The 17,039-nt window shown below is 42.7% G+C and overlaps 1 protein-coding gene across 1 annotated transcript in view; it reads left to right on the forward strand.

The window, feature by feature from the left end:
* LOC118397386 (Fanconi anemia group J protein homolog) overlaps positions 1–15,999 on the forward strand; it is a 114,825-nt gene extending 98,826 nt beyond the window's left edge. The window contains exon 22 of the transcript XR_008067931.1: positions 15,737–15,999. The gene's annotated coding sequence lies outside the window, so the exon portion shown is untranslated. The remainder of the gene's footprint in view (positions 1–15,736) is intronic.
* Positions 16,000–17,039: the final 1,040 nt, after the last annotated feature.

Genomic DNA, 17,039 nt, shown 5'->3' on the forward strand with positions numbered 1-17,039 from the left:
TTGGGCGCCCTGAAGTCTTCTTCACAATAATTGAACCGCTCTCCTTGATGTTCTTGATGATCCGATAAATGGTTAATTTAGGTGCAATCTTACTGGCATCAATATCCTTGCCTGTGAAGCCCTTTTTGTGCAAAGCAATGATGACGGCACATCTTTCCTTGCAGGTAACCATGGTTGACAGAGGAAGAACAATGATTCCAAGCACCACCCTCCTTTTGAAGCTTCCAGTCTGTTATTCAAACTCAATCAGCATGACAGAGTGATCTCCAGCCTTGTCCTCGTCAACACTCACACCCGTGTTAACGAAATAATCACTGACATGACACAGCAGGGCTGAAATGCAGTGTAAATGTTTTTTTGTGGATTCAGTCCATTTGCATGGCAAAGAGGGACTTTGCAATTCATTGCAATTCATCTGATCACTCTTCATAACATTCTGGAGTATATGCAAATTGCCATCATACAACCTGGGGCAGCAGACTTTGTGAAAATGTATATTCTTTTGGCCATGACTGTACCTCGAACTCATTTAATCTTTAAAGGTTCCCAGTGGTTGTTACAGATGTTGTGCACAACATTTTAGTGAATGTTAGGGTAACATTCCAAGTATATATATATATATATTTTTTATATATACACTATCAGTTGAAAGTTTGTACACAGCTACTCATTCAAGGGTTTATCTTTACTTTTACTATTTTCTACATTGTAGAATAGTGAATACATCAAAACTATGAAATAACATATGTGACTCACCACCTGGATTCGGTCTTATGTAGCAAAATTTGAAATTGTGTTTTTTACATTAGATAAAACTAGAGATTCGGAGCTACAAAATGGTATATCATACACTGCATTTGAGTAACAATGGGAAAGTAATTCTGCTTTGAAAGTCAATCAACTTGTAAACTCAGTTTTGAGAAAATCGCCTTTGAATGTTTTGGTATCTAGTGAAGAGCTCTTCTTTGTCTACACCCATTCAGCATCGTTCACACCCTCACCCATCTCGTTTCGCTCTCGAAGCGCACACTTGACGCTCTGGCCGATGATTTGTTGACGTTTGGATAGCATGAAAGCAGCCTAACCAGCTCTGTTGGCAACAGTTTTATTACAACCATATTCAATGTTAGCTAGATAATATTAGGCTCTAATTAGAACAGCACACGGCTCTGCAAAATGACTAATATAACGTCAGCTAGGGAGCCAACCAGCTTACTAGCTATCTAACAGTACACTTTAGCTTAAGACATATAGCTAGCTAGTTAAACAATGTACCTAGCTAGGTAAACAAATTGCATGTTCACACGTCACATAACGTTAGCTAACGAGCCAGCCAGCTAACTTTAGCTAGTTAAACAACCATGAACAATGCAAATAATGCCACAGTGCTGGATCTAACCAACCGTGTTCAATGTTAGCTAACTAGAACAGAAAACGGCTCTGGGAAATGAATGATAACATCAGATAGGGAGCCAGCCAGATAGCGTTAGCTAGCTAACAGTACACTTTAGCTTGAAATTAAACAGCTTTCGGTCAAAATGAGAAAACGTGTAATATCTGAAAATGTAGCTAGCTATCGCTAGACTATCTTCATGTATACATCACTGTGCATGGACGCATCTCCCTGTCAGGAATGCCATACCACAGTTTCCCTTAGTTTGAAGATGCAATCTGGAGAAAGGGGTTTCTTCCAGCTCTTTAGCTATCATATTCTAATTCTACTGATTTCAAAACTTGATCCTCCAGAAATTGGAGAGCCACACTTATGCAGCTCCACTACACAATACTTTTTTTTTAAGCCGAGTTCGACAGGATTACCAACACAGACTGACAAAATTCTATGGCAGACCAATCCGAACTCCTCTCTCGGCATGTCCAGCCCACTCATTATCTCAGGCAATCATGGCTGGTGGGAAGATTGTTGATTAAGCCACAGAAAAATGTAGCAAAGGCTCGTCATTTAACAATTTTATTCATATTTACAGATGGCATACAAGATTGTTATTAAGGCACATGAAAGTTCACATATTCAAGAAGGCATTTTGTCAAAAAACATTTAGATTTTAAAAAATGACATTCAAACAGCTCTCCTGTGAAGTCATGACTTGCGACATACGCTTGGAAAATTCCAGAAAATTATGTCATGGCTTTAGAAGCTTCTGATAGGCTAATTGACATCATTTGAGTCAATTGGAGGTGTACCTGTGGATGTATTTCAAGGCCTACCTTCAATCTCAGTGCCTCTTTGCCTGACATAATGGGAAAATCTAAAGAAATCAGCCAAGACCTCAGAAAATAATTGTAGACCTCCACAAGTCTGGTTCATCCTTGTCTGGTTCATCCAAACTCCTGAAGGTACCATGTTCATCTGTACAAACAATAATATGCAAGTATTAATACCGTGGGACCACTCAGCCGTCATACCGCTCAGGAAGGAGATGCATTCGGTCTCCTAAAGATGAACGTACTTTGGTGCGAAAAGTGCAAATCAATCCCAGAACAACAGCAAGGACCCTGTGAAGATGCTGGAGGAAACAGGTACAAAAGTATCTCCAGTGAGGAGAACAAGTATTTGGTGCACTGCCGATTTTGCAGGTTTTCCTACTTACAAAGCATGTAGAGGTCTGTAATTCTTATCATAGGTACACTTCAACTGTGAGAGAAAATCACATTGTATGATTTTTAAGTAATTAAGTTGCATTTTATTGCATTACTTAAGTATTTGAATCATCAGAAAAGCAGAACTTAATATTTGGTACAGAAACCTTTGTTTGCAAAGATCATACATTTCCTGTAGTTCTTGACCAGGTTTGCACACACTGCAGCAGGGATTTCGTCCCACTCCTCCATACAGACCTTCTCCAGATCCTTCAGGTTTCGGGGCTGTCACTGGGCAATACGGACTTTCAGCTCCCTTCAAAGATTTTCTATTGGGTTCAGGTCTGGAGACTGGCAAGGCCACTCCAGGACCTTGAGATGCTTCTTACGGAGCCACTCCTTAGTTGCCCTGGCTGTGTGTTTCGGGTCGTTGTCATGCTGGAAGACCCAGCCACGACCCATCTTCAATGCTCTTACTGAGGGAAGGAGGTTGTTGGCCAAGATCTCACGATACATTGCCCCATCCATCCTCCCCTCAATACGGTACAGTAGTCCTGTCCCCTTTTCAGAAAAGCATCCCCAAAGAATAATGTTTCCACCTCCATGCTTCACGGTTGGGATGGTGTTCTTGGGGTTGTACTCATCCTTCTTCTTCCTCCAAACACAGCGAGTGGTTCAGACAAAAAAAGCTCTATTTTTGTCTCATCAGACCACATGATCTTCTCCCATTCCTCCTCTGGATCATTCGGATGGTCATTGGGGCAAACTTCAGACGGGCCTGGACATGCGCTGGCTTGAGCAGGGGGGACCTTGCGTGCGCTGCAGGTTTTTCATCCATGACGGCGTAGTGTGTTACTAATGGTTTTCTTTGAGACTGTGGTTCCAGCTCTCTTCAGGTCATTGACCAGGTCCTGCCGTGTAGTTCTGAGCTGATCCCTCACCTTCCTTATGATCATTGATGCCCCACGAGGTGAGATCTTGCATGGAGCCCCAGACCGAGGGTGATTGACCGTCATCTTGAACTTCTTCCATTTTCTAATAATTGTGCCAACAGTTGTTGCCTTCTCACCAAGCTGCTTGCCTATTGTCCTGTAGCCCATCCCAGCCCTGTGCAGGTCTACAATTTTATCCCTGATGTCCTTACACAGCTCTCTGGTCTTGGCCATTGTAGAGAGGTTGGAGTCTGTTTGATTGAGTGTGTGGACAGGTGTATTTTATACAGGTAACAAGTTCAAACAGGTGCAGTTAATACAGGTAATGAGTGGAGAACAGGAGGGATTCTTAAAGAAAAACTAACAGGTCTGTGAGAGCCAGAATTCTTATTGGTTGGTAGGTGATCAAATACTTATGTCATGCAATAAAATGCAAATTAATTACTTAAAAATCATACAAGGTGATTTTCTGGATTTTTGTTTTAGATTCCGTCTCTCACAGTTGAAGTGTACCTATGATACAAAATGACAGACCTCTACATGCTTTGTAAGTAGGAAAACCTGCAAAATCAGCAGTGTATCAAATACTTGATCTCCACACTGTATATCCTCAGTTAAACAAGTCCTATATCGACATAACCTGAAAGGCCGCTCAGCAAGGATGAAGCCACTGCTCCAAAACCACCTTAAAAGAGCCAGACTACTGTTTGCAGCTGCACATGGGAACAAAGATCATACTTTTTGGAGAAATGTCCTCTGGTCTGATGAAACAAAAATAGAACTGTTTGGCCATAATGACCATCATTATGTTTGGAGGAAAGGGAGAGGCTTGCAAGCCGAAGAACACCATCCCAACCATGAAGCACGGGGAGACTGGTGGGACTGGTGCACTTCACAAAATAGATGACATCATGAAGATGGACAATTATGTGGATATATTGAAGGAACATCTCAAGACATCAGTCAGGAAGTTAAAGCTTGGTCGCAAATGGGTCTTCCAAATGGACAATGACCCCAAGCATACTTCCAAAGTTGTGGCAAAATGGCTTAAGGACAACAAAGTCAAGTTATTGGAGTGGCAATCACAAAGCCCTGACCTCAATCCTAAAGAAAATGTGTGTGCAGAACTGAAAAAGCGTGTGCGAGCAAAGAGGCCTTACAGACCTGACTCAGTTCCACCAGCGCTGTCAGGGGGAATGGGCCAAAATTCTGCCAATTTATTGTGGGAAGCTTGTGGAAGGCTACCCGAAACATTTGACTCAAGTTAAATCATTTCAGGGCAATGCTACCAAATACTTATTGAGTGTATGTAAACTTCTGACCCACTGGGAATGTGATGAAAGAAATAAAAGCTGAAATAGATCATTCTCTCTACTATTATTCTGACATTTCACATTCTTAAAATAAAGTGGTGATCCTAACTGACCTAAGATATGGATTTTTTTACGAGGATTAAATGTCAGGAATGGTGAAAAACTGAGTTTAAATGTATTTGGCTAAGGTGTATGTAAACTTCCGACTTCAACTGTATGTGGTATCATGTAAAAACCCAGAAAGTCCCCTGATTATCCCCTGATTAAACAAATCAAAATACATTTTATATTATTCAAAGTGGCCACCCTTTGCCTTGATGACAGTCTTGCACACTCTTGGCATTATCTCAAACAGCTACACCTGGACCTCTTTTCTAATAGTCTTCAAGGAGTTCCCCCATATGCTGAGCACTTGTTGGCAAATGTTTCTTCACTCTGTGGTCCAACTCATCCCAAACCATCTCAAATGGGTTGAGGTCAGGTGATCTTTCTTGGTCAAATAGCCCTTGAGGTGTGTTGGGTCATTGCCCTGTTGAAAAACAAAGGATAGTCCCACCAAGTGCAAACCTGATGGGATCGTTCAAGAATGCTGTGGTTGCCATGCTGGTTAAGCATGCTTTGAATTCTAAATAAATCACTGACGGTGTCACCAGCAAAGCACCATCACACCTCCTCATTCATGCTTCACATTAAGAACCACACATGCGGAGATCATCCGTTCACCTACTCTGTGTCTCACAAAGACACTGCGGTTGGAAACAAAAATCTCAAGTTTGAACTCATCAGACCAAAGGACAGATTTCCACCGGTCTGATGTCCATTGCTTGTGTTTCTTGGCCCAAGCAAGTCTCTTCTTATTATTGGTGTCCTTTAGTAATGGTTTCTTTGCAGCAATTCGACCATGAAGGCCTGATTCATGCAGTCTCCTCTTAACAGTTAAGGTCGAGATGTGTCTGTTACTTGAACTCTGTGAAGCATTTATTTGGGCTGCAATTTCTGAGGCTTTAACTCTAATGAATTTATCCTCTGCAGCAGAGGTAACTCTGGGTCTTCCTTTCCTATGGCGGTCCTCATGAGAGCCAGTTTCATCATATCACTTGATGGTTATTGCGACTGCACTTGAAGAAATGTTCAAAGTTCTTGACATTTTTCCTGGCAAAAAGTGCTCTTCACTGACTAGTCACGGTTTTGTCTCCCCGGGGATGATGGATTTGCGTTTATCATCGAAGGAATGAGTTGATTGATTTGGAGGTGGAGGGTCCATCATGGTCTGGGGCGATGTGTCACTGTCACGACTTCCGCCGAAGTCGGTCCCTCTCCTTCTTTGGGCGGCGTTCGTTGGTCGAAGTCGCCGGTCTTCTAGCTATTGCCGATCCTTTCATTTTCCATTTTTTTTGTCTTGTCTTCCCACACACCTGGTTTCAATTCCATAATTACATGTTGTGTATTTAACCCTCTGTTTCCACCATGTCCGTGTCCGGAATTGTTTTTTGTAAGTGTTTGTGCACGTTATGTCTGGTGTGCTATGGGGTTTTGTCCCATTGTATATATTGTTTTTGTTCACAGTGATTTTATTATTAAACTGCGTCGTTGTAACCCAGTCTTTGCTCTCCTGAGCCTGACTTCTCTGCCGCCAGTACGCACTCATTACAGTCACAGCATCATCGGACTGAGCTTGTTGTCATTGCAGGCAATCTCAACGCTGTGCGTTCCCGGGAAGACATCCTCCTCCCTCGTGGTACTCTTCCTGCAGGCTCATCCTGACATGACCCTCCAGCATGACAATGTCACCAGCCATACTGCTCGTTCTGTGCATGATTACCTGCAAAACAGGAATGTCAGTTTTCTACCATGCAACGAATAGCCCGAATCTCAATCCTATTGAACATGTCTGGGACCTGTTGGATCGGAGGGTGAAGGCTAGGGCCATTCCCCCCCAGAAATGTCTGGGAACTTGCAGGTGCCTTGGTGGAAGATTGGGGTAACATCTCACAGCAATAACTGGCAAATCTGGTGCAGTCCATGAGGAGGAGATGCACTGCAGTACTTAATGCAGCTGGTGGCCACACCAGATACTGACTGTTACCTTTAATCCCCCCTTTGTACAGGGACACATTATTTCATTTCAGTTAGTCACATGTCTGTGAAACTGTTAAGGCTGTGTAAGGGAGGTGAAGTCAGGTGCAGAATAGAGTAAACAGGCACACTTTTATTCCGTTCAACAATAGGCACAAAATACATGACATAAGTGCCCAAAACCACAGAACATAAACTATAAAAGTACTGCACATGAACATACATCGTTAACAATGAACAATTACACACAAAGACATGATGGGGAACAGAGGACTAAATACGTGGAGATTGATTGAGGAATGAAAACCAGATGTGTATGGAACAAGACAAAACAAATGGACATATGAAAAATTGAGCGGCGATGGCTAGAAAGCCGGTGACGTCGATTGCCGAACGTCTCCCGAACAAGGAGAGGAGCCTACTTCGGAGGAAGTCGTGACAGGAACTTGTTCAGTTTATGTCTCAGTTGTTGAATCTTATGTTCATACTCATATTTACACATGTTAAGTTTGCTGAAAATAAATGCAGTTGACAGTGAGAGGACGTTTCTTTTTTTGCTGAGTTTATATATGTATATTTAAACATTCATACATATACACATATACTACCATTCAAAAGGTTGGGGTCACTTAGAAATGTCCTTGATTTTTAAAGAAAATAACATTTTTTGTCCATTTAAAATAACATTAAATTGTATATAGCATTAAAAATACAGTGTAGACATTGTTAATGTTGTAAATGACTATTGTAGCTGGAAACGGCCAATTTTTTATGGAATATCTACATAGGCGTACATAGGCCCATTATCAGTTCCAATGGCACGTTGTGTTAACGAATCCAAGTTTATCATTTTAAATGGCTAATTGATCATTAGAAAACCCTTTTGCAATTATGTTAGCACATCTGTAAACTGTGGTGCCTTCTTTAGACTAGTTGAGTATCTGGAGCATCAGCATTTGTGGGTTCGATTACAGGCTCAAAAACAAAGACCTTTCTTCTGAAACTCATTCTTGTCCTGAGAAATTAAGGCCATTCCATGCGAGAAATTGCCAAGAAACTGAAGATCTCGTACAATGCTGTTTACACCACCCTTCACAGAACAGCACAAACTGGCCCTAACCAGAATAGAAGGAGGAGTGGGAGGCCCTTGTGCACAACGGAGCAAGAGGACAAGTACATTATAGTGTCTAGTTTGAGAAACAGATGCCTCACAAGTCCTCAACTGGCAGCTTCGTTAAATAGTACCCGCAAAACACCAGTCTCAACGTCAACAGTGAAGAAGCTACTCCGGGATCCTGGCCTTCTAGGCAGAGTTGCAAAGAAAAATCCATACCTCAGACTGGCCAATAAAAAGAAAAGATTAAGATGGACAAAAGACCACAGACACTGGACAGAGGAAGATTGGAAAAAAGTTTTGGACAGACTAATCTAAGTTTGAGGTGTTCAGATCACAAAGAAGAACATTTGTGAGATGCAGACAAAATGAAAATATGCTGGAGGAGTGCTTGACACCATCTGTCAAGCATGGTGGAGGCAATGTGGTCTGGGGATGCTTTGGTGGTGGTAAAGTGAGAGATTTGTAAAGGGTAAAAGGTATCTTGAAGAAGGAAGGCTATCAATCCATTTTGCAACGCCATGCCATACCCTGTGGACAGCACTTAATTGGAGCCAATTTCATCCTACAACAGGACAATGACCCAAAGCACAGCTCCAAACTTTGCAATAACTATTTATGGAAGAAGCAGTCAGCTGGTATTCTGTCTATAATGGAGTGGCCAGCAGAGTCACCGAATCTCAACCCTATTGAGCTGTTGTGGGAGCAGCTTGACCGTATGGTACGTAAGAAGTGCCCATCAAGCCAATCCAATTTATGGGAGGTGCTTCAGAAAGCATGGGGTGAAATCTCTTCAGATTACCTCAACAAATTGACAACTAGAATGCCAAAAGGTCTGCAGGGCTGTTATTGCTGCAATGTAGGATTCTTTGACGAAAGCAAAGTTTGAAGGACACAATTATTATTTAAATAAAAAAATATTGTTTATAACCTTGTTAAAATTTTGACTATATTTCCTATTCATTTTGCAACTCATTTCATGTATGTTTTCATGGAAAACAAGGACATTTCTAAGAGACCCCAAACTTTTGAATGGTAGTGTATGTATACATACATATCTTCATGTCTTAAAATAATGATGGACTGTCGTTTCTCTTTGCTTATTTGAGCTGTTCTTGCCATAATATGGACTTGGTCTTTTACCAAATAGGGCTATCTTCTGTATACCCAACCCTACCTTGTCACAACACAATTGATTGGCTAAAATGCATTAAGAAGGAAAAATAATCCACCAAATTAACTTTTAACAAGGCATTCCTGTTCATTGAAATGCGTTCCAGGTTACTACCTCATGAAGCTGGTTGAGAGAATGCCAAGAGTGTGCAAAGCTGTCCTCAAGCCAAAGGGTGGCTACTATGAATAATCTCAAATATAAAACACTTTTTTTGGTTACTACATGATTCCATATGTGTTATTTCATAGTTTTGATGTCTTTCACTATTATTCTACATGTAGAAAATAGTAAAAATAATAGTATGTAGAAAATAGTAAAAATAAAGAAAATCCCTTGAATGAGTAGGTTTGTCCAAACTTTTGACTGGTACTGCATATATTTTGTTATCAAAAACAATCTCTGAATGTTTTGGGGATGTTATCCTGATGTTAGATAAAACGGAATGTTGGCTAATGTTCTGGGAAAGTTCCCAAAGTTCCCAAAGTTTTCTGGGTAGTCAGCTGCTCTCTGGCATTGTCTATTACCGCCTGCACATGGCATGTTTTTCTCAAAGATGTCCTGAACTCCAGTCTTTATCAACAGTTTTAGAGTCATTTTAAAGAGCAAAGCATGTTTCCCACCTTGGAGAATGTCAGAGGATGGAAACTACTGTGATCGTTCAGTTACGCCCCCTGACCAGTAGAGGGGATAGGCACTCCAAGTGTGGCTTTCCAGGCTGCTTGGCTCATTGTCTCACTGTGCAAGGTTGTCATTGTTTTCTTCCTCCCCATATCTAACAGCCCATCTGTATGGGATCTGATGTCACACCTCATCACAACACAGCAGCAGGACAGGAGAGGAGTTGGCCATTTTGAACCGAACCAGCCTTCTTCTCCCTCCAGTGTCTCTCTGTCAGCTGGTGCAGCTCATTTGTCTCTGAATTAGATAAACAGAAACCTGGCAGTATTTGAGATGGATCTGTCTCCCTGCTCGCGGGTCAGCATCAACAGAGACCCACAGTGAAACCAGAGAAGTATAATCCCTTTAAAGGGGTGGTGTTGGTGGCTGTATTGTTCCACAGGCTTTATCCCAAAGGGCACCCTATTCCCTATATAGTGCACTACTTTTGACCAGAGCCCTATCAGCCCTTTCTGCCATTTGGGACTCAGCTGCAGACTACTAGGGAGTCTGTCGGGAGGAATTTCCTCATTGGCTCCCAGCGGCTTACACACATAGCGGAGCACATAATGGAAATCCTGTCACCAAACTACATTGAACCTGAAGAAGGGAAAGGTGGATGCGAAGGAGGGGGAAAGGAGGTGGGAGGATGGTTGGAGCCCTAGTGCTTGCCTTGGCCAGTCAGACATCACATAGGCTCTGGCTAGAGGTGGCAATGGGCTTAGCTGGTGGGGGCTGGTCGACAGTAGGAGGTATGGGGGGTGATGCGGGTGGCTAGTTGTAGGTTGTGGATAGTGGAGAGGCAGGGCGGGGTAAGGTGGCTGGCCCTGGCCTTACCAGACCTCTGTCATCAGTGACGAGAGTGACCTCCGTGTTTATATGCTTGTCTAGCGTGGCTTAGAACACAAATGGACTTTGTGTGTCACTGTGAAATTAAAGCAAATGTTATTGGCATACATTGAATATATGGCACCTAGTGATACACCAGATGTATGTCCTACAACCGATTTATTTAAAAATCGCACACAGAAGAAATTATAAGGATCATTTAGTTGCTAATGGCAGCCTGCAGTACCCTGGTCGGCCTTCAATTTGAGATACTCAGACGGGGCAGCCCTGAGCTAGCCTGCAACATCACTTCCTGGAGTAGCACAAACTGCTACTTCTCCATGAGCAGGACCGGATTAGGAAATCATGTTTCGATTGGTTCTACAAACAGATTAGTCTTCTCTTTTCAGCAGTAGGCATATGCTTTCCAAACTGTACGTTTTTCCTGCGATTGTATTTTGAAATCTGCAAAAGACAAACTGGGCTGCAACCAACCATAGAATAGAATCCATATATGGCAGCTCCCATTAATGCCAGGACCAGCATCCATTGCTAGAGGACCCATGAGTTTAACAGTCAAATTGCCAGGAAAAAGGTTTCAAAACCCTTATGTGGATTATATGTCTATGGCCACAATGCAACAAGCTGTATCCTATATTTGGCATGCTGCCAAAACTGCTGCCTACCTGACTGTAGGCATTCCGGTAACTGCCAAAATAAATGAAACACTTCAGTAAACAAGGGATACAAAGTATATATTATGGTGTAGGGTGCATTTTCCTGGCATGGATTAGGTCTATTTGTAGAATCTATGCCAAAGAGCATTGAAGCTGACCCTTTTAAGACACTTTATATTTCTTTCATTTTGGCAGATTTTTTATAAACTTGATTTTCTGTGGCTAAATGATGCTCTTGGGTGTATTTGAACATTGAGAGTGGGCTCCTGTGGTTGGATAAAAAAGTATAACAATAAAGTTATTATAATACATTTGGGACCCCTATGGGCTTGGGCCCCTGACTCACACAATTGATCAGTCACATGTATTTATTATGCAGTTTATTTAATAAATATATGAATCAGTTGCCCAATCAAGACAGCCCCCCCCAGTTGCCCACGAGGGCCCCCTACCTCCTCTCCTCCCCCCCATCTGATGTTTAGCAGTGGCAGCACAGGAGGTTAATGGCACCTTAATTAGGGAGGACGGGCTCGTGGTAATGGCTGTGTTTGATGCCATTCCGTTTGCTCTGTTCCACCCACTTTTTTAAATTATTTTTTTCTTTACATTTTTTGCTGCCTCTTGGGTCCCCCACAGGCATGGGCCCAGGGGCTTCAGCCCCGGTAACCCCTGCATTAATCCAGCCCTGTCCATGAGACACCATCTCAACTGACAAAATTTGGCTTCAGTGAGCTATTGAGTCTTCACATAGGAGTGGTGTCACGTGATCGATGGCTTTTTCATATATAGTCATTGGATTATCCGCATAAAACATTCTATTTTTCAGCTCTATTCTAGTCATCATTGTTTTGTTACTTTTAACCTCTTCTGCACCAATTAGGAACAACCTATGTGACAGTCCCGAGGGCCTCAACTTGGGCCGACTTGTGTATGTTTTGTTATGGGAATTATTATTGTTTTGTGTGGTGATGGGGGCAAAAATCGATACAGTTGCATATCACAATATTATTTTGGGACGATATTATATTGATATTTGATATATTGCTTTGTCAAATATTTTTAAAATAGTGAGCCAACAGGATATCCTCACTTTTATTTCCTTGAATGTCCAAAACCTCATTCTCATGTTCTCTCTTCTCTCTGCAGCAGACATATAGTGAGCACTATGTTTGGAACATCAAATTGTAATTAATTTGCAGTATCACAACACATATAGAATCGTGAGAATCGCAATACATATTGTATCGGTCCCTGGCAATTCCCTCCCCTAGTTTTGTGTGTGTGTGTGTGTGTGTATGTGCGTGTGTGTGAGAGAGAGAACTATAGACATGGACACTGTCATTGGACATGTTTGTTGTGTTCCTTGTGCCCACTGCTCAGGCTAAGGGACACTGTTGTTTTCTTGGCTGGAGCAAAGATGGAGCAGGGAGAGAGGAGGAGGAGGGAGGAGAGGGTCGGGAGACAATAAGAGAGGTGCTGATTGGCTAAGGAGAATCAGCCTTGGCAGCAATTGGAGGAGGGAGGAGGAGAAGAATGCTGGACACGCAAACCTCTGAAAATGAATGTCTCACCCACACAGTGTATACTCGAGCATCATCACACACATATTCCAACACACACACAATACATTCACTTCGATAAACACTGGCTTTAATCAGAGCTATGCAGAGAAAGATGAGGTCATTTTCAGACCATGCATCTGCATCATCAAAGCAGTTTAGAGCCTCCCTCCACCACAACAGTCCATAATGAGATCCTGTTCTGTTCTGTTTGCTCCCTCCAATAACATGTGCATATTTCACTGAGCTGAGGTAACTATGGATTTGGATGGCAACCCGCTTCTACCACGTTATAAGTGCTATGCATTGATTGGTTTCAGGGCCAATTAGGCTGAGACGTAATGCTAAAGCAGAGGGTTTCGATCTTAAGAGTTCTTCAAAGTTCTAGAGCTTGTTTGTTCTGTGTTCCACTGCCATCACCATCATTCTACTCACGTTGCACCGAGACAACTCCGCGATCTCAACAAGGCTCGTAGAACTCTAACTTAATCTGCTGGATAAAACACTTAATCCATCCCCCCCATTTCCTCCCTAACGGCTTAATCCAGGAAGCTCTCACAATATAATTATTAATTTTTTTACTGATGCTTTTATCCAAAGCCACTTATTAAAGTGGGAGCCCAGTTTTATACAGAGGGCTTTAGTGGAGCCCACCAGATGTCGGCCCTACCTTTGATCAAGGGACACCGCCACAGTTGTGTCCCACCAGAGAGTTGAACCCGCCGCAGCCCCCCCCCCATAAGCACACACACACACACATACATTCACTCCTAACACACTTACACATAGCCTTCAGAAGGAAGAATTCAGAGTTCCCAGGGTTCTCTCTGCTCCCTCTGCTGCACTTCCTGTGGCAGCTGGTGGGGAAACATCTCCCAGAAACCTTTTCAGTCCGTGCAGCAGCCTGGCATTGCGTATTAGGTTGACCTCAAGATGGGTAGCTAGATTCTCTCCTCCCTCCCTCCCTCCCCTCCTCCCCCACAGCGGATCTCTCCGCATGTGGATCAAATCAGAATCGTCCACTAATTGACTATTTACAGGGCTCCAGAAAGGCCGTAATGGACTCGATATTAAATCCCCCCTCCACTATTTAAAGCGTGTTTTCAGAGTGCCTCGGCTGGACTGAAGGAGAGAAGGAGTCAAAGAGGGCCTGTTTTTTTTTACAAGGCAGCCCAGTTAAGCCCATCGGAGTGGGTCAGAGTCATCAGAGTGGGTACCGCCCAGCCCGGGTCCGTGTTCCAAATAGCACCCTAGTCCCTATGAGGTACCCTACCCCTGACCAGGGCCCATTGGCTCTGGTCAAAATTAGGGCACTATATAGGGAATTTGTGCCATTTGGGACGCAACCCCAGGCGGCTCTCAGACGGGATTATGGGATGACAGCGGTAAGGGAAAGAAAGGGCAGTGTGGACTGGAGAGAGGCAGGGGAGAGAGGCACCGGCACAGCCAGATCTCATCACCAATGAGTTCCAGATGGAACCCTCGGCCCCCAGTCAGGTTCTCACAGATAGGCTGCATCCCAAATGGCTTTTGACTTTTGAAAGGTAGTGCACTATAAAGGGAATAAGGTTCCATTTCGGACACATATGTTGATACACTGCCATACCTCTGCAGCTCTAGAGTGGGGATACTGTGCTTTGCATGGGGCTTAAACTTGGCTTTTTTATAACAGAGATAGACTGCATTTTATGTGGAAAGTTCGCATAAATTAACGACTACTGCTACATCTGTCTTTTTATGCTCTATTCAAGCTAGCTAAAGTCAGAAAAAGGTCATCATAAATTGAACGATGAGAATTAACTTTAGTTTTTTTCCCAGTAGGTTCTTAATAGTATCTTTTGGGTGTCTCCTGTTTTACAGGCAGGTTGTTTAAACCACATGATGCTTTTATTTATCTGTCCTCACCTCTTACACCACAGCATTGTTTCTGTTAGCCATCCTTGGCCTCTCATCCATCATAGCATTGTTTCTGTTAGCCATCCTTGGCCTCTCATCCATCATAGCATTGTTTCTGTTAGCCATCCTTGGCCTCTCATCCATCATAGCATTGTTTCTGTTAGCCATCCTTGGCCTCTCATCCATCATAGCATTGTTTCTGTTAGCCATCCTTGGCCTCTCATCCATCATAGCATTGTTTCTGTTAGCCATCCTTGGCCTCTCATCCATCATAGCATAGCCATCCTTGGCCTCTCATCCATCATAGCATTGTTTCTGTTAGCCATCCTTGGCCTCTCATCCATCATAGCATTGTTTCTGTTAGCCATCCTTGGCCTCTCATCCATCATAGCATTGTTTCTGTTAGCCATCCTTGGCCTCTCATCCATCATAGCATTGTTTCTGTTAGCCATCCTTGGCCTCTCATCCATCATAGCATTGTTTCTGTTAGCCATCCTTGGCCTCTCATCCATCATAGCATTGTTTCTGTTAGCCATCCTTGGCCTCTCATCCATCATAGCATTGTTTCTGTTAGCCATCCTTGGCCTCTCATCCATCATAGCATTGTTTCTGTTAGCCATCCTTGGCCTCTCATCCATCATAGCATTGTTTCTGTTAGCCATCCTTGGCCTCTCATCCATCATAGCATTGTTTCTGTTAGCCATCCTTGGCCTCTCATCCATCATAGCATTGTTTCTGTTAGCCATCCTTGGCCTCTCATCCATCATAGCATTGTTTCTGTTAGCCATCCTTGGCCTCTCATCCATCATAGGACAATCAAATCAATAGAGATTATTTTGTAGTCAAATGACTCTTGACTGAATGGTCCAATATTCCCTCTTTTTCTCTGTTGTGTTTCCTTCCCGCTCTTAGATCTGGTTGGCCCCCGCTGCGGTCCGATTCTCCTCACTCCTCCAGACCTACAGCCCAGCCCAGTAGAACCACCTGCACTCAATTGAACATCCTCCAAAGAAACATGATGGCCAGTCTAACTATTCAGCCTCACAACCACCATATCCGCCACACATACACATCCTAACCATACTTCCTCCTGGTGTGCACATGTGAGAATAACACATTTGTGTATATTACAATATACATGGTTTATTACTAATATCCGGTATCTCATTATTGTCATACTTGTGATTTGTATGAAGCTCTATGTAATAAATATGTCTCTTAATGAATTTGACCAGATATTTTATTTTGTATATAACTGTAAATATTTATTATGGTAAAATGATGATTTGTACCCACAATAGTTAGGTTCTCTTGTATAGACACACTGCAAGGCCCCACATCCAATCATTTCTACATCCATTTCAGAGAGGAAATTATCTCTATTTCTCGTATCTTTGGTGTATGTATTGTGGGGTATTTGTCACACCAGTAAAGGTGTATACATAACCTAAGTTGCTCATACAGTATATGGGAAAATACATGCATTGTACAAATGCTATTCATGTTCAAGATACTAACAGGATCTCTGTTGAAAATATCAGTACCCCTCTTATCAGGCAAAGAAAGGTTCCGTGCACCAAGTTCTCGCCCACCGTTTGACATGGTAGACATTTCATCCTGTCTGAGGTCCCTACATCTCTTGACATTGATTAGTTGGAGTGGGAAGTTCTCCTCCGAGATAGAGAGAAAGAGAACGAGGGAGAGAGATAATGAGAGAGAGAGAGGGAAGAACAAGGAAGAGAAATAGAGAGCGAATGAGGTATAGAGACAGAAAGGAGGTGCTGACATGAACCAGGGCAGAACCATCACTATAACTCAGGAACCTAATGATTGCTGTGTGTGAGAGAAAGCAGAGGGCTACAGGACCCATATGTATGTATGCCCTGGGAGATCTGACCTCCTTTACCTCTACCATTCACCTGCATTTGTTACTGTACAGCCACGCTGCCTTGACACACACGCTGACATATGATAGACACAAATGATTTCATTTGAAAGATAACTAACCCAGTCAATGTTCATGGTATGATGTCATTTAGGTGGGTGTAGTTGTTGTTTATGTTTAATGTCTTTGATAGCTTGATTGGTTTTTAATAATGATAATTTGGTGGGTGCTTATATTTGTCCTATTTCACACAAGAGTGTATTAATACGCAGGTGTGAATTGGAAATGTGATTTTTGCATATCCAACCTCTCCCTGAGACACCCTTTGAG

Source organism: Oncorhynchus keta, chromosome 18 (genome assembly GCF_023373465.1).
Source record: "Oncorhynchus keta strain PuntledgeMale-10-30-2019 chromosome 18, Oket_V2, whole genome shotgun sequence".
NCBI classification, from domain to species: domain Eukaryota; kingdom Metazoa; phylum Chordata; class Actinopteri; order Salmoniformes; family Salmonidae; genus Oncorhynchus; species Oncorhynchus keta.